Here is a 24,176-nt window from a genome sequence, read left to right on the forward strand (position 1 = left end):
GAGCACAAAATTATGTTTTTGTTGATTTTTGAAGATCTCAGGTGAGTGCTGATAATATCAATATATATGATGTCGGGCTTCCCTGGTGGTGCAGTGTTTGAGAGTCCGCCTGCCGATGTAGGGGACATGGGTTCGTGCCCCGGTCCGGGAAGATCCCACATGCCGTGAAGCGGCTAGGCCCGTGAGCCATGGCCGCTGAGCCTGCACGTCCGGAGCCTATGCTCCACAATGGGAGAGCCCACAACAGTGATAGGCCCGCGTACCACAAAAAAAACAAAAACAAAAACAAAACAAAACAAAAATAACATGATGTCTTTCACTGCAAAATAAAGGAGCTGTTACGGTGGAGGATTCCTGGACTGAATGTCAATATTATGACAATAGTATGAGTGTGTTTCGTGTTTGGGAATTACAATCATTGTTGCTTTTGCTGTGGTCATCCATTTACAATGCTTGGTGTCAGTTGATTTTTCTCTTGTAAAAATAAAATGCAGTCTGTGTGTGTGGAAGAAAGAAAACATACATGATATCTTGATAAAGTTGTATGTAATTTGAGATCTGGAAAAAAGCATTTCTTTCTGTAATGCTAGGATGTTAATTGGACATTTTTGCAAGAAAGATTTCAGGATGCAAATCTCGTGTTTCTAAGGTGGGAAGCCAGTTCATGGCGGAACATTCTATTAAACTTGTGTGAGTGCAGAAATATTTCTCTGGAAGGAAGAGGTCACGAATCCCTTTTTAACAGTTAGTGGTTTATAGTATACCGATTGAGCAAAATGGGTATTTCTTAACTTTAGAAAAGAATAATATAGTTTTTCTGCATTTATATTATGCAGCTGATGTAGAATATCAAAAATTCTTTATTTTGAAAAACAATGTAATCAATTGGACATAATTCATATATATTGAACCTGTGGTACACACACACAATAAAACTTACATTCAGAAAATCTTTTTCACTTAAGAAATATTTTCTAGTGTAGTTGATTTACAACGTTGTGGTATTTTAAAATACATGTTTATTAGAGTATAATTGCTTTATAACACTGTATTAGTTTCTGCTTTACAACAAAGTGAATCACCTATATGTATACATATATCCCCATATCCCCCCGTCTTGAGGCTCCCTCCCAGACTCCCTATCCCACCCCTGTGGGGGACATAAAGCACCGAGCTGATCTCCCTGTGCTATGCGGCAGCTTACCACTAGCTCTTTTACATTTGGTCGTGTATATATGTCAGTGCTACTCTCTCACCACGTCCCTGTCTCCCCTTCAGCCCTGTGTCCTGAAGTCCGTTCTCTACATCTGTGTCTTTATTCCTGCCCTGTCACTAGGTTCGTCAGTACCATTTTTCTAGATTCCATATATATGTGTTCACGTACGGTATTTGTTTTTCTCTTTCTGACGTACTTCACTCTGTATGACAGACTCTAGGTCCAACCACCTCACTACAAATAACTGAATTTTGTTCCTTTTTATGGCTGAGTTAATACTCCATTGTATATATAGGCCACATCTTCTTTCTATATTCCTCTGTCGATGGACATTTAGGTTGCTTCTATGTCTTGGCTATTGTAAATAGTGCTACAGTGAACATTTTGGTACATGACTCTTTTTGAATTATGGTTTTCTCCAGGTATATGCCCAGTAGTGGGATTGCTGGCTCATATGGTAGTTCTATTTTTAGCTTTTAAGGAACCTCCATATTGTTCTCCATAGTGGCTGTATCAGTTTACTTTCCCACCAACAGTGCAGGAGGGTTACCTTTTCTCCACACCCTCTGCAGACTTTATATATTATTGTATTAATTTCTGCTGTGCAGCAAAGTGATTCAGTCATATATATATATACATATATATTCGTTTCCATTATGGTTTATCACAGGATACTGAATATAGATTCCTCTGCTGCACAGTAGGTCTCTGTGGCTTGTCCATCCTATGTAGAATAGTTTGCTTCTGCTATTCCAAAACTCCGAATCTTTCCATCACTCTCTCCTTGGCAACCACAACTCTGTTTTCTATATCTGTGTGTTTGTTTCTGTTTTGCTGACATGTTCATTTGTGTCCTGTTTTCGATGCCACATGTAAGTGATATTATATGGTATTTGTCTTTCTCTTTCTGACTTACCTCACTTTGTATCATTATCTCTATGTCCATCCATGTTGCTGCAAATGATATTACTTCATTCTTTTTTATGTCTGAGTAATATCTATTGTATACGTATGCCACACTTTCTTTATACATTCATTTTTCAATGAACATTTAGGTTGTTTCCATGTCTTGGCTATTATAAATAGTGCTGCTATGAACATAGGGTTTTATGTATTTTTTTGAATTATAGTTTTGTCTAGATATATGTCCACAGGTGGGATTGCTAGATCATATGGCAACTCTCTTTATAGTTTTTTTGAGGAACCTCCATACTGTTTTCCATAGTGACTGCACCAACTTACATGGCCACCAACAGTGTAGAAGGGTTCCCTTTTCTCTATACCCCATCCAGCATTTGTTAATTGTAGATTTTTTTTAATGATGGCCATTCTGATCAGTGTGAAGTGATACCTCATTTTAATTTGGATTTGCATTTCTCTAATAATTAGTGATGATGAGCATCTTTTCATGTGCCTATTGGCTATCTGTATGTCTTCTTTAGAGAAATGTTTATTTAGTTCTTCTACCCATTTTTCCATTGAGTTATTTGTTATATTGTTATTGAGTTGTATGAGCTGTTTGTATAGTTTGTAAATTAAGCCATTGTCAGTCTCATCATTTACTAATATTTTCTCCCAGCCCATAGGTTGTATTTTCATTTTGATTATGGTTTCCTTTGCTGTGCAAAAGCTTATAAGTTTGATGAGTTCCTGTTTCTTTTTTGCTTTTACTGTAAGTCCCCTGCATATGAACAAGTTCTGTTCCAAGAGTGCGTTTGTAAGTCCAATTTGTTTGTAAGTCCAACAAAGTTAGCCTAGGTACCCAGGTTACACAGTCAGCTATACGGTATTGTACCGTAATAGGTTTATAATACTTTTCACAGAAACAATACATAAGAAGCAAACACAAAAACAAAGAAAACATTTTTAGTCTTACAGTACAGTAACTTGAAAAGTACAGTAATACAGTACAACAGCTGGGATACTAAGGCTGGCATCGAGGGAACAGGCGAGAAGAGTTACTGATTGGAGGAGGGAGCGGAGGTGGGAGATGGTAGAGGTGAAGGAGTATCAGCAGTGGGAGACAGGGGGCAAGCTCCAATTTCACTCATACCTGACATTGATGACACAGGTTCTGGTTCCTTGCTGGATTTAATTCTATCTACCCTCTTGAAAAAATGCTCCATTGATGTCTGGGTTGTAGCTCGTTTCTTCTCATCATAGATGATGACGTGGTAGCACTGGTTTGTGTTCTGAATGGCTGCTGCCACCTTTGGGTACCATTGTAGGTTCGAGCCCTGTGCCTCAGAAACTAACAGTGCCTCCTCAAATTTAGAAGATGCCCTTGGCATTTTCTGTGTCGTGAATCTCTTCAGTTCTTCAGTCACTTCTTCTTCCTCCTGTCCCTCTTCATCCTTTCTCTGCGCCTCCAGTTCCATCAGTAAGCTCCTCGTGTTGCACAGCAAGGAGTTCAATGAAATCGTCCTCTTGCAGATCTAGCTCCAGCTTCTCGCTGAGGGTCACTACGTTGCTGAAGACCTCTTCAGACTTCTGATCTGCCTTCTCAAATCCACAAACATCATGAACAAACTGTGGGCAAAGGTTCTTCCAAACCCCATTCATGGTGACCACCATACACTCACACCATGCAAAGTCAATGTTTTTTATGGCCTTGTAGATGTTATAGTCCTTCCAAAATTGTCCCTAGGTTCTTCCTGATTTCTCACTTACCTTTACTGCCTGACAAAAAGTGTGACATAAATAATATTTCTTGAAAGTCGCTATAACTCCCTGGTCCATGGGATGGATGAGCAATGCAGTATTCGGTGACAGATGCACTACTTTGACGTTGGGAAAAGTCATCCATGAAAGGGGGGTGGCCCAGAGCATTGTCAAGCAGCAAAAGAACGTTTTTCTGGGACGTCCTTCTCCGAGCAATATTTCTCTACATCTGGGATAAAGTGTTGGCAAAACCAGTCCTGGAACGTGGCCTGTGTAATCCAGGATTTGGGGTTACGCTTCCACACAATAGGAAGAGAGTCATTGGCTATGTTTTTAAGGGTTCTTGGGTTCTCTGAATGATGAACTAAGAGAGGCTTCAGCTTCATATCACTGGAAGAATTGCCACCAAACAACAGTTAGCCTATCTGTTTCTGCTTTACAGCCCGGCATCAACTTTTCCTTCTTACTGATGTAGCTTCGGTCTGGCATCCTCTTCCAGTACAGTTGTGTCTCATCCACATTAAACACCTGGTTGGGTAAATGCACACCATTATCAATAATTTCTCAAAGTGTTTCAGGAAGTTCCTGGACAGCTACCCTATCTGCACCTGCTGCCTCTCCACTTACTTTTACCTTGTTGAGGTTGGCTCTACTCTTGAACCGATGAAAACAGCCATGGCTGGCATTAAAAAATATGCCCTCTGATTCTTTCCCGTGTTTCTTCTTCAAGTCTTCACAAAGGCTTTTAGCTTTCTCTTGAATCACCATAAGCTGAGCAGGATTTAGCGCTGATGTTGATCCTGCACCTGCACACTGAGAAGTTTCTCCATCTCCTCCATCACTTTTCCGTGCTTCTTTGATATTTTGTCATGAGCATTGAATATTATATTGGCTGTGGGTTTGTCATAAATAGCTTTTATTATGTTGAGATATGTTTCCTTTATACCCATTTTAGTAAGCGTTTTTATCATGAATGGATGTTGAAGTTTCTCAAATGCTTTTTCGGCATCTATTGAGATGATCATTTGTTTTGTGTTTTTCCTTTGTTGATGGAGTGTATCATGTTGATTGATTTGCATATGTTGAAACAACTTTGTGACACGGGGGTGAATCAAATTCGATCATGGTGTATGATCCTCTTATGTGCTGTCAGATTCGGTTTTCTAATATTCAGTTGAGAATTTTTGCATCCATATTTATCAGAGATATTGGCCTGCAATTTTCTTTTTTGCTAGTGTCTTTCTCTGTGTTGTTTTTTTTTTAAGTCTTTATTGAATTTGTTACAGTATTGCTTCTGTTTTATGTTTTGGTTTCTTATTTGTGAGGCATGTGGGATCTTAGCTCCACCACTAGGAATTGAACCCACACCCCCTGCACTGGAAGGCAAAATCTTAACTGCAGGACCACCAGAAAAGTCCCCATCTGTGTTTTTTTATTTTTAAGTAAATTTCTTTCTTTATTTTTGGATGCATTGGGTGTTTGTTGCTGTGAACGGGCTCTCTCTAGTTGTGACGAGTATGGGTTACTCTTCGTTGTGGTGTGCGGGCTGTTCACTGCACTGGCTTCTTTTTTGCAGAGCATGGGCTCTAGGTGCGTGGGCTTCAGTAGTTGTGGCTATCAGGCTCAGTAGTTGTGGCTCGTGGGCTGTAGAGCACAGGCTCAGTAGTTGTGGCACACAGGCTTAGTTGCTCCACGGCATGTGAGATCTTCCTGGACCAGGGCTTGAAACTATGTCCCCTGCATTGGCAGATGGATTCTTAACCACTGTGCCACCAGGGAAGTCCCCCCCCCCATCTGGTTTTGATATCAGGGTGATGGTGGCTTCATAGAATGTCATTGGATGTATTCCTTAATCTTCAATCTTTTCGAAGAGTTTGAGAAGAATCAGTGTAAGTTTTGCTTTGTATATTTGGTAGAATTTGCCTATGAAACCATCTGATCCTAGATTTTTGTGGGTAGGGAGTTTTTGTAAATTACAGTTTCTATTTTGCTTGTAGTGATCAGTCTGTTCAAGTTATCCATTTCTTCTTGATTCAGTTTTGTTTGGCTGTAAAAAACAACATATATTTTTAAGTTATGTTAGCAGCTAAATACTTACCATGTATTAGACCACAAAAGAGCAAAGAAAAAAATATTAAAGTACTTTTTCAAATAGAAAAAGTATTGAAATATTTTTAAGAAATTGGGATAATAGTACTAGTTACAATAATGACAAATTGTTCTGAAATTAAACACTACTTTATCTAAGATGCATATCATATGCTTATCGTTTTACTGTTTTTAAATACATGGAATGTTTTCACCTTTCTAAAGTAATTATTTTATTTTACCTGTATATTGGGAAAAAATTTTTGTTGCACATAATATAAAAAAATACACTTTAATAGGAGACATTAATCCATTTACCTTTGCTGTAGTATTGAAAATGCTTAGGTTTAGAGTTACCATGTTACTGAGTACCCTTATTTATTTGTTTATTTATTTATTTATTGCGGTACACGGGCTTCTCACTGTTGTGGCCTCTCCCGTTGCGGAGCACAGGCTCCAGACGTGCAGGCTCAGCAGCCATGGCTCACGGGCCTAGCCGCTCCGTGGCATGTGGGATCTTCCCAGGCCGGGGCATGAACCCGCGTCCCCTGCATCGGCAGGCGAACTCTCAACCACTGCGCCACCAGGGAAGCTCTATTTATTTATTTTTAAAAAGACTTAATTTGGGGGAGGTATAAATTATTTATTTATTTATTTATTTTTAGTATCTTTATTGGACTATAATTGCTTTACAATGGTGTGTTAGTTTCTGCTGTATAACAAAGTGAATCAGCTATACATATAAATATATCCCGATTTCTCCTCCCTCTTGCATCTCCCTCCCACCCTCCGTTTCCCACCCCTCTAAGTGGTCACAAAGCACTGAGCTGATCTCCCCATGCTATGCAGCTGTTTCCTACTAGCTATCTATTTTACCTTTGGTAGTATATATAAGTTAATGCCACTCTCTCACTTCGTCCCGGCTTACCCTTCCCCCTCCCCATGTCCTCAAGTCCATTCTCTACGTCTGCGTCTGTATTCCTGTCCTGCCCGTAGTTTCTTCCCAACCATTTTTTTTCTTTTTTTAGATTCCATATATATGTGTTAGCATACAGTATTTGTTTTTGTCTTTCTGACTTACTTCACTCTGTATGACAGACTCTAGGTCCATCCGCCTCACTATAAATAACTCAATTTCATTTATTTTTATGGCTGATAATATTCCATTTTATATTGAAGATGTGCAAAATCTTTTTTATCCATTCATCAGTTGATGGACACTTAGGTTGCTTCCATGTCCTGGTTATTGCAAATAGAGTTGCAATGAACATTGTGGAACATGATTCTTTTTGAATTATGGTTTTCTCCAGGTATATGCCCAGTAGTGGGATTGCTGTGTCATATGGTAGCTCTATTTTTAGTTTTTTAAGGAACCTCCATACTGTTCTCCATAGTGTCTGTGTATCAATTTACATTCCCACCAACGGTGCAAGAGGGTTCCCTTTTCTCCACACCTCTGCAGCATTTATTGTTTGTAGATTTTTTGAATGATGGCCATTCTTACCTGTGTGGGATGATACCTCATTGTAATTTTGATTTGCAATTCTCTAATGATCAGTGATGTTGAGCATTCTTTCATGTGTTTCCTGGCAATCTGTATATCTTCTTTGGAGAAATGTCTAATAGGTCTTCTGCCCATTTATGGATTGGCTTGTTTGTTTCTTTGATATTGAGCTGCAGGGGGTGCTTGTAAAGTTTGGAGATTAATCCTTTGTCAGTTGCTTCATTGGCAAATATTTTCTCCCATTCTGGGGGTTGTCTTTTCATCTTGTTTACGTTTTCCTTTGCTGTGCAAAAGCTTTTAAGTCTCATTAGGCCCCATGTTTTTATTTTTATTTTTATTTCCATTTCTCTAGGAGGTGGGTCAAAAAGGATCTTGCTGTGATTGACGTCATAGAGTGTTCTGCCTATGTTTTCCTCTAAGAATTTTATAGTGTCTGGCTTTACGTTAAGTCTTTTATCCATTTTGAGTTTATTTTTGTGTATGGTGTTAGGGAGTCTTTTAATTTAATTCTTTTACCTGTAGCTGTCCAGTTTTCCCAGCACCACTTATTGAAGAGGCCGTGATTTCTTCATTCTATATTCTTGCCTCCTTTATCAAAAATAAGGTGACCATATGTGTCTGGGTTTATCTCTGGGCTTTCTCTCCTGTTCCATTGATATATATTTCTGTTTTTGTGCCAGTACCATACTGTGTTGATTACTGTAGCTTTGTAGTATAGTCCGAAGTCAGGGATTCTGATTACTCCAGCTCTGTTTTTCATCTCAAGATTGCTTTGGCTGTTCGGGGTCTTTTGTGTTTCCATACAAATTGGGAAATATTTTGTTGTAGTTTTCTGAAAAATGCCATTGGTATTTTGATAGGGATTGCATTGACTCTGTAGATTGCTTTGTGTAGTATAGTCATTTCACAGTGTTGATTCTTCCAATCCAAGAACATGGTATATCTCTCCACCTGTTTGTGTCATCTTTGATTTGTTTCATCAGTGTCTTATAGTTTTCTGAGGAAAAGTCTTTTGTCTCCTTAGGTAGGTTTATTCCTAGGTATTTTATTCCTTTTGTTGCATGGGTAAATGGGAGTGTTTCCTTAATTTCTCTTTCAGACTTTTCATTTTTAGTGTATGGGAATGAAAGGGATATCTGTACATTAATTTTGTATCCTGCAGCCTTACAAACTTCATTGATTAACTCTAGTAGGTTTCTGGTAGCACCTTTAGGATTCTCTATATATAGTATCATGTCATCTAGTGGCAAACAGTGACAGCTTAACTTCTTCTTTTCCGAGTTGGATTCCTTTTATTTCTTTTTCTTATCTGATTGTTGTAGGTAAAAATTCCAAAAGTGTGTTGAATAATAGTGGTGAGAGTGGGCAACGTTGTCTTGTTCCTGATCTTAGTGGAAATGGTTTCACTTTTTCACCACTGAGAACAATGATGACTGTGGGTTTGTCATATATGGCCTTTACTATGTTGAGGAAAGTTCCCTCTATGCCTACTTTCTAGAGGTTTATCATAAATGGCTGTTTAATATTGTTGAAAGCATTTTCTGCATGTATTGAGATGATCATATGGTTTTTATCCTTCAGGTTTTTTAATATGGTGTATCACATTGATTTGCATGTATTGAAGAATCCTTGCATCACTGGGATAAACCCAGCTTGATTATGGTGTATGATCCTTTTAATGTGCTGTTGGATTCTTTTTGCTAGTATTTTGCTGAGAATTTTTGCATGTATGTTCATCAGTAATATTGGCCTGTAGTTTTCATTATTTGTGACATCTTTGTCTGGCTTTGGTATCAGGGAGATGGTGGTCTCATAGAATAAGTTTGGGAGTGTTCCTCCCTCTGCTATATTTTGGAAGAGTTTGAGAAGGTTAGGTGTTAACTCTTCTCTAAATATTTGATAGAATTTGCCTTTGAAGCCATCTGGTCCTGGGCTTTTGTTTGTTGGAAGATTTTAATGACAGTCTCAATTTCAGTGCTTCGGATTGGTTTGTTTATAGTTTCTATTTCTTCCTGGTTCAGTCTTGGAAGTTTGTGCTTTTCTAAGAATTTGTCCATTTCTTCCAGGTTGTCCATTTTACTGGCATATAGTTGCTTGCAGTAACCTCTCATAATCCTTTGTATTTCTGCAGTGTCAGTTGTTACTTCTCCTTTTTCATTTGTAATTTTATTGATTTGAGTCTTCTCCCTTTTTTTCTTGATGACTCTGGCTAATGGTTTTATCACTTTTGTTTATCTTCTCAAAGAATCAGCTTTTAGTTTTTTTGATCTTTGCTGTTTCCTTCATTTCTTTTTCATTTATTTCTGATCTGACCGTTATGATTTCTTTCCTCTGCTGACTTTGGGTTTTTTTTTCTTTCTTTCTCTAATTGCTTTAGGTGTAAGTTTAGCTTGTTTATTTGAGATGTTTCTTGTTTCGTCAGGCAGGATTGTATTGCTATAAACTTCCCTCTTAGAACTGCTTTTGCTCCATCCCATAGGTTTGGGGTCGTCGTGTCTCCATTGTCATTTGTTTCTAGGTATTTTTTAATTTCCTCTTTGATTTCTTCAGTGATCTCTTGGTTATAAAGTAGTGTATTGTTTAGTGTCCATGTGGTTGTATTCTTTTACAGATTTTTTTCCTGTAATTGATATCTATTCTGATAGCGTTGTCGGAAAAGATACATGATACAATTTCAATTTTCTTAAATTTATCAATGCTTGATTTGTGACCCAAGATATGATCTATCCTGAAGAATGTTCCTCAAACACTTGAGAAAGAGTGTATTCTGTTGTTTTTGGATGGAATGTCCTATAAATATCAATTAAGTCCATCTTGTTTAATGTATCATTTAAAGCTTGTGTTTCCTTATTTATTTTCATTTTGGATGATCTGTTCATTGGTGAAAGAGGGGTGTTAAAGTCCCCTACTATGATTGTGTTACCTTCGATTTCCCCTTTTATGGCTGTTAGCCTTTTCCTTATGTATGGAGGTGCTCCTATATTGGGTGCATAAATATGTACAATTGTTGTGTCTTCTTCTTAGGTTGATCCCTTGATGATTATGTAGTGTCCTTCTTTGTCTCCTGTAATAGTCTTTATTTTAAAGTCTCTTTTTTCTGATATGAAAATTGCTACTCTAGCTTTCTTCTGATTTCCATTTGCATGGAATATTTTATTCCATCCCCTCACTTTCAGTCTGTATGTGTCCCTAGGTCTGAAGTGGGTCTCTTGTAGACCGCATATATACAGGTCGTGTTTTCAGATCCATTCAGCCAGTCTATGTCTTTTGGTTGGAGCATTTAATCCATTTACATTTAAGGTAATTATTGATATGTATGTTCTTATTACCATTTTCTTAATTGTTTTGGGTTTGTTATTGTACGTCTTTTCCTTCTCTTGTGTTTCCTGCCTAGAGAAGTTCCTTTAGCATTTGTTGTAAAGCTGGTTTGGTGGTGCTGCATTCTCTTAGATTTTGCTTGTCTGTAAAGGTTTTAATTTCTCTGTTGCATCTGAATGAGATCCTTGCTGGGTAGAGTAATCTTGGTTGTAGCTTTTCCCCTTTCTTCACTTTAAATATGTCCTGCCTGTCCCTTCTGGCTTGCAGAGTTTCTGCTGAAAGATCAGCTGTTAACCTTATGGGGATTCCCTTGTATGTTATTTGTTGTTTTTCCCTTGCTGCTTTTAATATTATTTCTTTGCATTTAATTTTTGATAGTTTGATTAATATATGTTTTGGCATGTTTCTCCTTGGGTGTATCTTGTATGGGACTCTCTGCACTTCCTGGACTTGATTAACGATTTCCTTTCAAAATTAGCGAAGTTTTCAACTATAATCTCTTCAAATATTTTCTCTGTCTCTTTCTTTTTCTCTTCTACTTCTGTGACCCCTATATTCGAATGTTGGTGTGTTTAACATTGTCCCAGAAGTGTCTCAGATTGTCCTCAATTCTTTTCATTCTTTTTTCTTTATTCTGCTCTGTGGTAGTTATTTCCACTATTTTATCTTCCAGGTCATTTATCCATTCTTCTGCCTCAGTTATTCTGCTATTGTTTCCTAGAAAATTTTTAATTCCATTTACTGTGTTGTTCATCATTGTTTGTTTGCTCTTTAGTTCTTCTAGGTCCTTGTTAAACATGTCTTGTATATTCTCCATTCCAGTTCCAAGATTTGGGATCATATTTAGTATCATTACTCTGAATTCTTTTTCAGGTAGACTGCCTATTTCCTCTACATTTGTTTGGTCTGGTGGGTTTTTACCTTGTTCCTTCATCTGCTCTGTGTTTCTCTGTCTTCTCATTTGGCTTTGTGGACGGTGTTTGGGGTCTCCTTTACGCAGGCTGAAGATTCGTAGTTCCTGTTGTTTTTGGTGTCTGCCCCCAGTGGCTAAGGTTGGTTCAGTGGGTTGTGTATGCTTTCTGGTGGAGAGGACTGGTGCCTGTGTTCTGGTGGGTTTGTCTGGATCTTGTCTTTCTGTTGGGCAGGTCCGCATCCGGTGTTGTGTTTTGGGGTGTCTGTGACCTATTATGATTTTAGGCAGCCTCTCTGATAATTGGTGGGCCTGCATTCCTGTCTTGCTAGTTGTTTGGCATTGGATGTCCAGCACGGGATCTTACTGGTCTTCGAGTGGAGCTGGGTCTTAGCATTGAGACGTATATCTCTTGGAGGCTTTCGCCATTTTGATATTACAAGGTGCCCAAGGGCTCTGGTAGACCAATATTCTGAACTCTGCTCTCCCAACTCAGAGGCACAGGCCTGACACCTGGCTGGAGCACCAAGACCCTCTCAGCCACACAGCTGGGGGAGAGAGCAAGAGCTAGCTTTGGTACATCTCAAAGAACACCAATGAGATTCACTCACCATTTTCTCTCCATCAGTGAAGAAAACAAATTTCAGTGTTCGGTGAGTCAGCCACCTTGGTAGCCAGCCTCCAAGAAGGCCCTAATCATACCCTAATTATCTCCCAGTCATCATGCACCTGTGTGCCTCCTCACAGTTGAAAAGGGCTGATGTTTTAACTAATAAGACATTGCAGAAATGACAAAGTGCAACTTCCAAAGGTATAAAAGATATTGGAGCTTCTGCTTTGGTTTCTGCTAGATCACTCATCCTAGGGTAAGCCAGCTGCCATGTCATGAGGACACTCAAGCAGCCCTAAGGAGAGATTCATGTGGCAAGGAGCTGAGGCCTCTTACTTACAGCCACATGAGTGAGTCATCTCACCAGTCACAATACTTAATTTTATTTATTTATGGTTGTGTTGGGTCTTCGATGCTGCACAGGGTTTCTCTAGTTGTGTTGAGCAGGGGCTACTCATCATTGTGGTGCATGGGTTTCTCCTTGCTGTGGATTCTCTTCTTGTGGAGTATGGGCTCTAGGTGCATGGACTTCAGTAGTTGTGTCACGCAGGCTCAGTAGTTGTTGCTTGCAGGCTCTAGAATGCAGGCCAAGTAGTCGTGGCACATGGGCTTAGTTGCTCTACAGCCTGTGGGATCTTCCCAGACCAGGGATTGAACCCCTGTCCCCTGCATTGGCAGGCAAATTCTTACCCTCTGAGCTACCAGGGAAGTCCAGTGTGCTCTTTTTTAAACCTAGTCTGTTTTCATTATTTTCTATCTTAACTGTTCTATATTAAATAAAAAAAATAATACTCCTTTCTACCCCTCCTCTTTGAGGATGATATATGAAGAAGTATGTCTTATTTATTAATCTGAAATTTTCACCTTACTTTTAAGAAGTAATCACAATGTCAAGTATTTAATACCTTTCACTTCCACCTTGAAAAGCATGGATATTAAAGTGCTAATATAATTACCTTCCCTAGTCTATCATTTTTACTTTTTGTTATGTATAAAAAACAACTAAAAATATGCATGGTTTGTAAGGAAATGACAAATTTCAGAAAATTCAGAATCTGCATACACTCTATACATAGCTTCTAGATACAGACACAGAAAATTGCCAGATACTCAGAGCCCCCCTTGTCCAATTCTAGTGACTCCCCTTAAGGTTTAATATTGTTCTGGTATCTAACAAAAAGATCACTTTACCTGTATTTTGCATTTTATATAAATGTAATGGCACAGTAAAATCACTTTTGGATTGGGCTTTTTTATTTTATGTTGTTTATGAATACGCCTATATGGTTGCCTGTTGTTGTTGTCATGCACTGACACTGTTGCATAGGATTCCATAGTGTAAATATTTAACTATTAATTAATTTTTTCCAAAATGTATTACAATATGAGTGATTTTCAGTTTGGGTCTATTGAGAATTGCGCTGGTATATACATACTAGAACTTGAGCTTTGGTGGTATGTGTATAAATTATTGTTCAATATACATGTAGTAGTAAAATTTTTGACTCATAGCTTTCATCTGTTTATCTTTTTAGATATTTCTAAATATTTTCAAAACATTTGTATGATTTTTCATCCTCAGCAGCAGTGAATGAGATTCAAGGATTACACACATTCTTGTCAAACTTGATAATACCTGTCATTTTCATTTGAACTTTCTGGTTGGTGAGTGATAATTCCAGGTATGACTTTTTTGCATTTAATTGACTACTAAGAAGCCAAGCATCTTTTGATATGTTTACTTAACGTTCTGTACTCTCTTTCTTGAAATATCTTTTGGTATATTTTTCCCATCTTTGCTATTACATTATCTTCTTATTGAAGACTTTTTTTTTTTTAACATCTGAGACTTCTTATTTAGGAGTTTTAAATATATACTTGATATAAGTTCTTCTGTCTTTCTGTCTCCTCTTTCTTTAGATGAGTGTCAGTTTTTAATGTTAATAACATCTAATTTGTTATTTTCCTCTATTTAGTCTTATTTCTATTTATTTATGTAATCTTCTTATCTGTTGCAGAACACATTATATATTCTAAACCACAAATATGTTTTCGTTTCTTCAATAAATCTAATTGTTAAGCTTTAAATTTAAGTTAACTTTCTGAACTAAATATGTTGTATCATAGTGAGCATTAATTTGTCTGTGACAGCTGAAAGGTTACATTTATTCAGAAAATGTTGTATTCAGCTTTCTTTTCATTTGCTCCTACTTCTCATTGATTCACAGAGGTAAACATCACTTCATCCATGGATCTGACTTTTCTTGATTTCTCATGGTCATTCTCATTAATTCTTCTTGCCTCATGAAATCTTTAGGCATTGCATTATTCCACAAAAGCAAAAAGCTTCCTTGGGCCTTTTTCCTCAGAAGATTGATTATTCCCACATTTTAAATGGGAGATTGCAATAAGTTAGGAGAAAATGCCACAGGGGTCTCTCTCTTTTTTTTTTTTTTCTTTCACATCTTGTATCAGCCTCTGCTTGCACTCTGTGTTCAAAGATTTTTGTACAACACATTGATAGAAGTGCCAGGTGTTTCTCTCCTTGGGGCAAAAGACAGATTAATTACCTGACAAATAAAATAAAGACAGTGTCTTTCTCTGTTCACATGTTGGAAAGGATTGCTTGCATCCTAATTTAAAAGTTTCAGGTGAGTGAAGCTTAAGATTCCAAAGCTTTAATCCATATTTGCACCACGCACAGCATCCAACAGGACTGCTTTACATAACCCCATGAGACTTTTGTGTGCAAGTGAAATAGATAAAAATATAAAACTATTGCTGTCTTTCTGGGTCATAAAAAAGATTTTTTGTCTCATTTAAAATATATTTTTTTCTAAAATCCAAAAACGTGTCAGGCTAAAATATTGGAATTTCAAACATGGTAAAACCCCTTTTGAACGATGCGAAGTGAGACTTCTTTGTAGTGCTGATTTGCATTGCCCACTTGCTTGGTTGGCCAAAAAGGGCCTATGCGTTTTTTCCTGAATATATTCAGGAAAAAAAAAACGTACGCCCTTTTTGGCCAACTGCATCATTGTCGAAGTTCTGCCGCTTTTCATGTGCTTTAAAGGTGACTCCGATCTACCTCTTGAAAACGGTTTCCTGCAATTCTGCCTTGTTTTCAAATCCTCTTCGTTGCCTTACCTCAATAAGGTACGAAAGTTATCATTTATTATCCTGCAGGTTTGTGAATTTTAGTGCCTCTGAGATCCATTTTTCAACTCGCCTTTTTGGGAGCTGGCCTCCAAACCGCAGGATTGCTTCAGGCCCTATTCTGGTTCCAGGGGGCAGGCAGAGCCTTTGGTTAATTCTTCTTCCTGATTGGAAATTAGAGTGACATGTGTCTGTCCAAACACCTAGAGCTGATCTCTCATTGGTTCCCCCTCTACCCGTTCAACCTCTGGACAAATTGCAAACTGTACAAAACAGGAGTTTAAGGTGCTGATTCTCCAAGTGGGGAGATTGTTGGTAAAGCAGCTGGAATGGCGAACCCGAGCACCACGAGATGAAAAATGAGGTGCGTTCTAGAAACGTTTCCCGATCATATGGTGTACCATCCTCTGGGTTTCCCATGCATGTTTTAGCTGTAGGAAGATTCCCTTGAACCTGGAGATTTCTGACCCATGGAATGGGTAGCACGCAGTATTACTTTAAAGGGTCTGCATTTGCTCACGCAACCTCACCAATCCGGTCGCCCCCAAGAGTGTCCAGCCTTATGTCTCTTCCAGCTGTGGGTCTAGATGTGGTCAATCCAGGTTGCATCACAGCCACTGAACGAATTTTGTAGGAATTTCTCTCTCTTTCACTATCTTTGCTTTTTTTTGTAATTTGTATTTATAATGGGATTTAGCTGATTTTCAATGCTGTGTTTGTGCCCCTTTACACCCACTATATTCACTTACCGAGAAATATCAATAAATACTTTTTAAGATTCTTACTATGCGGATATATTCTTCTGTGGTGAATAAGGTGTGTTGAGTCCAGTTCACTGAGCAATGAGTAGGTCTTCTCTATTACATATTTGGTTGATGGAACGGTATCTGTGCTAATTTCAAACTATTGTTTTATGCATCACCCCACCTCACCTTTCCCCTTAAGCAGCCATAAGTGTGTTTTCTAAATGTGTGACTCTGTTCTGTTTTGTAATTTAGTTCATGTAGCGATTTTTACATTCCGTCTATAACTGATATCTATGATAAGTTTCTTTATCTGTGTGACGTATTTCTTAGAATCATCGTACCTAAATCCACTCATTATGCTGCTACTAGCCTTAGGACATTGATTTCATGGCTGAGTGATATTCCATTGTACATAAGTACTACAACTTGTTTATCCATTTTACTCTTTCATGAGATACTTAAGGTGTACCCAAGTCGAGGATTTTGTGAACACAGCAGGCCTAAAATTTGGGGTGCCTGAGTCCTGTCGATTTTTGGTTTTCTCAAGATATAAGCCCATGAGTGGAAGTGCCCTGTGCTCTGTAGCTCTGTTTTTTAGATGTTTTAGGAAACACCATACACTTCTCCAGAGTGGCCGTTGGCAATTTACATCCCGCCCATCAGCGTAAAAAAGCTCCCTTTTCTCCTTGACTTGTCCTGCGTTTCTGGTTTTTACACTTTTTCAGCATGGCCCTTTTGACCAATGCCTAGTGAGACTTCTTTGCAGTGTTGATTTGCATTGCCCGCTTGTTTGGTTGGCCAAAAAGGGCGAATGCGTTTTTTCCTGAATATATTCAGGTGCTCACCAGGGTGTGTAGCAGGTGTGGGTGAGTGTCACATAGCGCACACCCAGCGCATAGGAGGTACGCAGGATGGAGAGGCTACTGTCCAGTGAGTGGCCGCCCTCCACACCAGTGAGGCAAGCCAACTTCCGGGTATTGTTGAGAGCTGGGGGCACGTAGGTCAGATGATCATTTTCAGAGGCAGGGGTAGCTTACTGAAGTCCTTAACACCCACCACCACCAGTCTGTTTACCTCTTCTTTTGGCCATGCCGCGCAGCATGAGGGCTCTTAGTTTCCCCACCGGGGATCAAACCCGAGCCCCCTGCAGTGGAAGCGTGTTGTCTTAACCTCTAGACTACCAGGGAAGTCCCCCGTCTACCTTTAACTGAGGTCACAAGCTCCAGCTCAGAATAGGAGGCACACATGAGGCGGATGAGGTCAATTTGTTCCATGGTGAGGTGCCCAGCATCCCGTTCGTGGGTCTGGCATGGGACGTAGGCTGATCAGAACTGAGGGAAGCCAGGGCTTAGTTTGGGCTTTGGAACTCCTTGGGCTTCTCATAGCCTCCTCAACTGGCACAGCACTCACTGTGCCCAGAAGTCACATGTAATGCGTTGCTTTTTCTGTGGTACTTGGCAGCCCGTCAGGTGGGCTCACTGTGACCCCTGTAGGCCCCAGCATCCATGGCATGGCACTTTCTAGGTCACTATGGTAACCGTTCCAATGTGAGTAACCTGTGGTCTCTGAGGCCCCCAAAGTGCCCCACATTCCCCAGCAGCCATGGTGGCACCTTGTGTGTCCCTTTGGTACCTGGCCACCCACGAGACTGTCTTTCAGCCTGTCCAAGCTGGTCTAGCCATGGCTGAAATTGCGCAGATTAACATGCTGTAGCCCATTGTGGTAAAACTGCCTCAGGACCAGGGGCATGTTGGTGTGGCTGGAGGGAGGTCAAGGCAAATGGGTGGGCTCCTTAGGTCTTGGGATCAGGCAGGACACATTGCCTGGCCTGGGCCAGCCTGGGGGTCCCCCACCTCACACTGTCACACAGACTATACTAGGAGCAGCTGAGCCCTGGGCTGAGGGGTTCCCGCCAGGGAGGGGATGACAGAGAAGGGGAAGGGCATCCATAGATGATGGAGAGGACATCCAGGGCTGGTGTGAGGGAGCCTCCCCACTAGCGCTGCATGCTCCAGACCTCCTCCCCTGCCCAGGGCCAGGCTAGGCCCCCACCGGCCCCCAGCAGCCCGCACACACTGCAGCCACCCTTCCACAAGCGGGAAGTCCCGCATCAGGGCCCGCGTGCGCTCCCGCGGACTTGGGGTGCTGGAGGTGCCCGGCTTGGTCTGCACGCGGGTTACCGGCCGCAGCAGCAGACTCAGCAGGAGCAGCAGGCACAGCAGAGGCCGCTGGCTGCGTGCACGGGGACCTTCGAGGCCCCCGGGCCGCAAGCTGTGCAGGGCAAGGCAGGCGGGCCGAGGCGGGTCTGAGAGGGGCGGGCGATGGGGTTCTGCCCGTCGACACAGGCCACCCAGCGGCACGGCCTCGCGAGGGGGGCGGGGTGAGGGAGGGGATACAGAGTCACAGGACCCTGACCCGTGTGTGGAGACCCGCGATCCGGATCCAGGAAGCCCGGCAGCCACAGGGCGGCACTACCCTCCCACCCCCTGCTCAGAGGCAGCTCCCGCGGGCTAAGCTGGCCTCTGCTGAGAGCCCACTCGCCTCCCATCGTGGGTTCCCTCCACCCCCGCCCCTCTTCCCACTCCCACTGCTCCGAGGGGGCGCCCTGGGTTGCTCTCCCCCACCTCTAACCTTCCTGTCCAAGCTGGGGTGCTTCTCTCAGAAGGCCACCTGCAGCCCGTGGCCTCCCGGGAGCACACCTCGTCCCCATCTGCCTGCAGCCGGCCCCGCCCACCCCGAGGGCTGCGTGCAAGGGTCTCTGTGGCCACAAGTGCTCTGGGCTCCCGGTTTCCCGGGACTGGGCCATGGGGGCTGGTGTGGGGGAAGAGATAGTTTCTGGAAATGGGGGGGGGGTAACCTTGTGAGCTCTGGATTCAGGAGGGGGCCCTCTGCCCCCAACCTTCTCTCTCCTCCTACTTGACTCCCCAACCTGCATGACCATTCTCTGGGGACTTGAACCAGCACCTGGGAACTATCAGGAACCTCCCCCACTTCTGTCAGCCAGCCTCAGGAGAGCGCCCTCAGGAGTTGCTACACCTCCCCAGGGCCTGAATAGAGGGACTTTGGGGATGTGAACTGAACAACCTTCTGGGGAGAGTCAACGACCCTTTTACTCACAGGGCAGGAACTCAGTCAGTAGGCTATTTGTGTGGAAGGAAATGAAGTCGCTTCCATGGCAGAAGAGCCCCCGCCGCAGCAACCTTCGTCCCAGAGCTGCTGGCTGACCTTCTGGCCAGGATCCCTCCTACCTCAGCGTGGAAGGCCCGGCCTCGTGGAGAAGTGTAGGTTCTGAAGAAAGACCTGGCACCTGGGTTCTGCTGCTACACTTGCCTTATCTCGTGGCCCTTGTGGCTCTAGCTTTCCCAGAAACCTCAAGGGCTAAGTGCCTGTGCTTGCTCAGAGGCCACACGCCATTCCCCATTTCCAGCCTCAGGCCCTCCCGCTAGCTGCCTCCTCTAGGGACCCCCTCCCCCCCAACACACACACACACACACTGGGGATGTGCCTTCTCACAGAAGCTCAACCACTGAGATGATTTGGGGACTGTGCCCAAACTCCTGCATCCCCAGCCTCTCAAGTTTTTGCTCTGATCCCTGGCACCCCCTGGAGCTGTTCCACCTTTGGAACCTTTCCCAGGTGGCAGGAGTGCCTAGCACAGGGGTAGTGACCTAAGTCTGTGCACTGGCGACCCTACAAATCTGTTACAGAAAAACATTTTATTGAGCAGTAAGGGACCCCACTGGGGACAGAAAGGGCTGGCAATAAAGGAGCATGTGAACCTCGGGGCAAGGTGCGTGCTGCTTGACTCTCCATCCTGTTCTTGCTTCAGGGAGCAGGGCTTCCTGGGCCTCTCTATCCTGCCTCCTGTGGCCCCAGGCAGGAGGCTCTTTGGGAAGCCACAGATTGCTGCTTTCAGTTTCAAAAAGCCCAGCTCCCCCCTGGTTTGTGGTGGTGGCCGCTGACAATAGCTCAGGGCAGGAGCCCATGTGGTAGACTGCTAAGGCTTCTCTGCACCCTGTATCTGCTCCTGCATCCTCCTCGGCTCGCAGAGTGCAGACTTCACTTTCTTCAGCTCACAAAGGGGCCCGTGAGGACTGAGCAGAGGAATGCCAGGTTTTCTTCCAGGCCAGCTTCCGCCCTGGGATGTTCGGGGCAGACTCTCATTTCAAACCTCACTTTCTGAAGCTCCTGGCTTATGGCCATTGAGTGTGCAAGGAGGCTCCTGGCTGAGGAAGGCTCAGACAGAACGACGCAGGTTCTAATCTGTGGTAGTGGGCAGTGGGGGGGGGGCGGGAGGGGTCACTGCAGGAAGAGGCATTCGCTGCCTTAGGCAGTTAAACCATTGCCCTGTCTTCAGAATGGTTCAGCCAGCAAGATTCTGTGGAGTCCACCTCCTGGCATCATGCTACAATCGCCGGATTTTGGGTCTGGAGCAACCGAGATCTTCGTCTGACTCTTCCGGAGTGTGCTTTCTCTCGGGAGCACATCTGGGGACTGGTTTCTTGGCTTCCACCTTTGCTGGCGTGGCCAAAGGAGCATCCCCGTAGGCCTGGTAGCCACCAACCAGGCAGTATGTCTCCCCATGCCAGCCCAACTGTGTTTCTCCACACCCTCAGTTGAGGATATGGTAGTGACCAGGTATAGGAGGAGAAACGGGAGCCACAGCTGCTGCAAAGAAAAGCAGAGCTGATCAGTCACTTCTGCTGTACACAGTCTCCTGCCAGAATTTCCCTCTCTCATGTCTCTCCCAGTTTCTGGCTGAAGACCTTTAATCTACTTGACATCCAAAACACAGACTTGGCCCATCACCTCTATGAGTCCCTAGAGAAGGGACACTGGCTACAAAAGCAATTCCTAGAGCCTACAGTTGCATCAGGTGAGGTAGTCTCTTCACCGTTGCCAGGGAAAACAGTAGAACCCGAAAGAAATTGCAATCATGATCCTCTCCACCTCTCCCTTCCACAACAGAGAAAACATTTCTTGCAGTGTGTCACTTCTGAGGCTTTAATGGAAACGTCTTTCAAGTTTTGGAAAAAGATAATCTAATATAAATTGGTTAAGGACCCCTCCCACTTTGGCAACCCGTCTTGGGCCCCATTTATACTGCCTGTTACAACCACACTGAACTCTAGCCCTCTGATACTTTTATCTAGATTAGAACAAGACCAAATACTGAGGCAGAGTGATCAGGAGACTCAGAACCGGGTTCTGGGTACCAAGTGTAGGCTCACATCCACCCAGCCTCCTGGGACACCATCTGCTCAGCCCTCCAGTCTCACTAGCACTTCATCACCCCCCTTGGTTCTTCCGGTCTTCCCATGAATATGGCACCACCCTCTCCCCTAGTACTCAGCAGCTCAGTATGGGATGTGTCTGAGGGGACCGATATAGATGTGTACATGACAGCACAGAGGTGCCTGGGTTTGAAGGTGCGGTTCAAGAGTGGCCCTCTTCCTCAAACTGCTCCGTTTACCATCTGCCAACAAAAACGCACTTGTCTTTTGCTAAGAGGCCAATCAGGAAAGGGTCTGAATGGAAGCATCCTGTAGCCCAAAGCGGAAGGCTACATTTATAAAGTTCAGAAGCTTCCTGCACACTAGTTCAGGGATGACCTTTCACTTGTCCTCAGCAGTGAGCACTGTGGGACCCTGAAGGTGTCCCAGGTCACTGGTATTACTTACAGCTGGGAAAGGGCTGAGGTTTACGTAGTGGGCAAGCCCCACAGGAACATGTGGCAGCCAGGTGAGGTTGTGTGTACACCATGCTTCTTCTACAGGTGCCCGGTCTCGGTGTACCTGCTGCACTGCCCAGCCAGGGAACAGAGCACAGGTTTGAGTAAATATAGACGATCCGGTCAGACATTCTCTCTCAGACAACCAAAGAGATTGGTATCTGGTGGAGAACTGGTAGGGAAGTTTCTCTGAGGGCAGCACATTTCCATAGTTATGCTGCCATGGAAACTGTGAGAAGGCCTGTGAGGTCATCAATACCCAGTGAGGTCATAATAAGGAACCTGTGACTTGCGGGTCAGGCTTCAGGAGGAGGGGCAGTTTTGTGGAGGAGAGCAGGGTGGAGGCAGAGGTACTCTGCCTGGTCCCTCACACCTGGGCTTCCCCACCCATGCCCTAGTCTAGTAGACACCCCACGTGGGGCGTGCAGGTGGGCTGGTACAGCCCCAGGGGCCCCAGGAGGGCAAGAGAGACCCACATTCTGAAATTGGCTTGAGAGGCAAGATTAACGTTAAGAGACAGCTAGGTTGTATGGCACTGACCCTAAGAAGCAGAGAATTGTGTGGACTGGGGAATCAGGGAAGGCTCCTTGGCAGTGGGCCTGAAGGACAAGTGAGATTTGGACCCATGGGGAAGAGAGAGAAGACATTCCAGTTTGGAAGAATAAAAGGAAAGACACACTCTTCTCGACCTTGTCCTGCCCCAAATATAAATTCATAGAACCCTCACATTTTTACACCTGAGGGCTTAAAAAAAACAGGATGTTAAGGGGCCTACCCATTGTTACACAGGTAGTGGAGAGGGGTTCTGCTCAATGGTTACGTTCATGTTGGGGCACCGGATTTACAGCTGATAGGAATGTGAGAACAAGCTCATGCCATTTCAAACATTTCCAAGTGATACTGAGAGAGATGTTAAACGTTCAAAATGAGGGTGCTGAATGACCTCACAAAGTGGGAATGGTGGGCCCATTTTAATATGAAATTCAAAACAAATTCATGACAAAAGGACATAATACAAAATGACAACATAATCATTACACTCCCCTCTCCCCTAGAAGTAAAAATCATTATAATCCTCTCTCTCTCCACCATGAAAGGATGAGATAAAGGCTCAGCAGCAGCCCCTGTGAAAAACATGGTCAACACTGTGAAGAGGTGTTAGTAAGACGACTTGGTCCGACTCAGAGAAGGAAAGAGACAACTCTGCCCTTAGCCTGATCAGGCCCACAGGAAGGAACCACACTTGGGGCAGCCTTTGATAGTGTGGTAATGAAAGAGAACCTTCTTTAGGAGGGGACTCCCTGTTGCCGACCTTGAAAAAGCAAAGATGGGACCTTCGTTTACTAGGGCTGTTGCAGAAGGGATGTGCCCAGGAGGTAGAGACTGCTTGGACTACCCTTTTAGAGGTTGGGCCACCCTGGTCGAGAACCACAGCACCTTCTATCCCTAAACTGCTTGAATCTGGGTGCCCGTTAGGACAGACGAAGTCAGGCCTCATTGGAGCAGACTGCCTTTGGGAGTGGTAGAAGGTAAATGTGAAGGGGAATGCTTGCTCTGGCGGAGGTTTGTCATGGCAGGTGGGCCAGCATGAGACCATTTAGAATCTCCAAGGCTCCAGAGATTACATGGCTGGGAGCATCCCTCTGATGTGGTGTGGGGATTCCTACCTTAACAGGACCTGGCTGGGCATCTGGGGGAGGCAGAATAAACGGTTTATTAACTTAAGAGAACAAGAGAATCACCTGGGGGGTTCCACAAAACCACTTAAAAAGCCTTGTACCTGGATTCTTGAGCCAACCCTCAGAAAACTTATCTAGATCTGGAGTAGGGCTCAGGAAGCTGCACTTTTAATAAGCTTCCTGGGCAGTCCCACCACAGTGGTCCATGGATAGAGCGACCAAATTATTGTGTATTCTCGGTTGCTTTTGGGAGTCAAAGTGGGCAATATTAAAAACTGCAGCAGGCATACGTATAAACAGGGAATATTCAAGGCAAGCAGAGGTGTATAGTTATTCTATGCATGAATCAGATTTGAGAAAAGCTAGCCTGGTGGTTAAAGAACACAACCCTTAGGACAGACAGACCAGATTCTTTTCTACTTACTTGGGTGATTTTGACCAAGTTCTTTTATCCTTCTGACTGTTTCTTCATATGGAATAGAGCTATGACTGTACATTTAGCACAATATTCTCTCTTGGCAAAGGTTGCTCTGGGTCCATTTGTGTTCTCTGCAACT

General features: G+C 43.0%; 1 protein-coding gene across 8 annotated transcripts in view; it reads left to right on the forward strand.

Annotated features, from left to right (window-relative positions):
* LOC309795521 (uncharacterized protein) overlaps positions 1–24,176 on the forward strand; it is an 81,153-nt gene that overhangs the window by 17,232 nt on the left and 39,745 nt on the right. The gene's annotated exons all lie outside the window — the stretch shown is intronic.

Source organism: Mesoplodon mirus (assembly GCF_964341445.2).
Source record: "Mesoplodon mirus genome assembly, chromosome: 19".
In the NCBI taxonomy this organism is placed as follows: Eukaryota; Metazoa; Chordata; class Mammalia; order Artiodactyla; family Ziphiidae; genus Mesoplodon; species Mesoplodon mirus.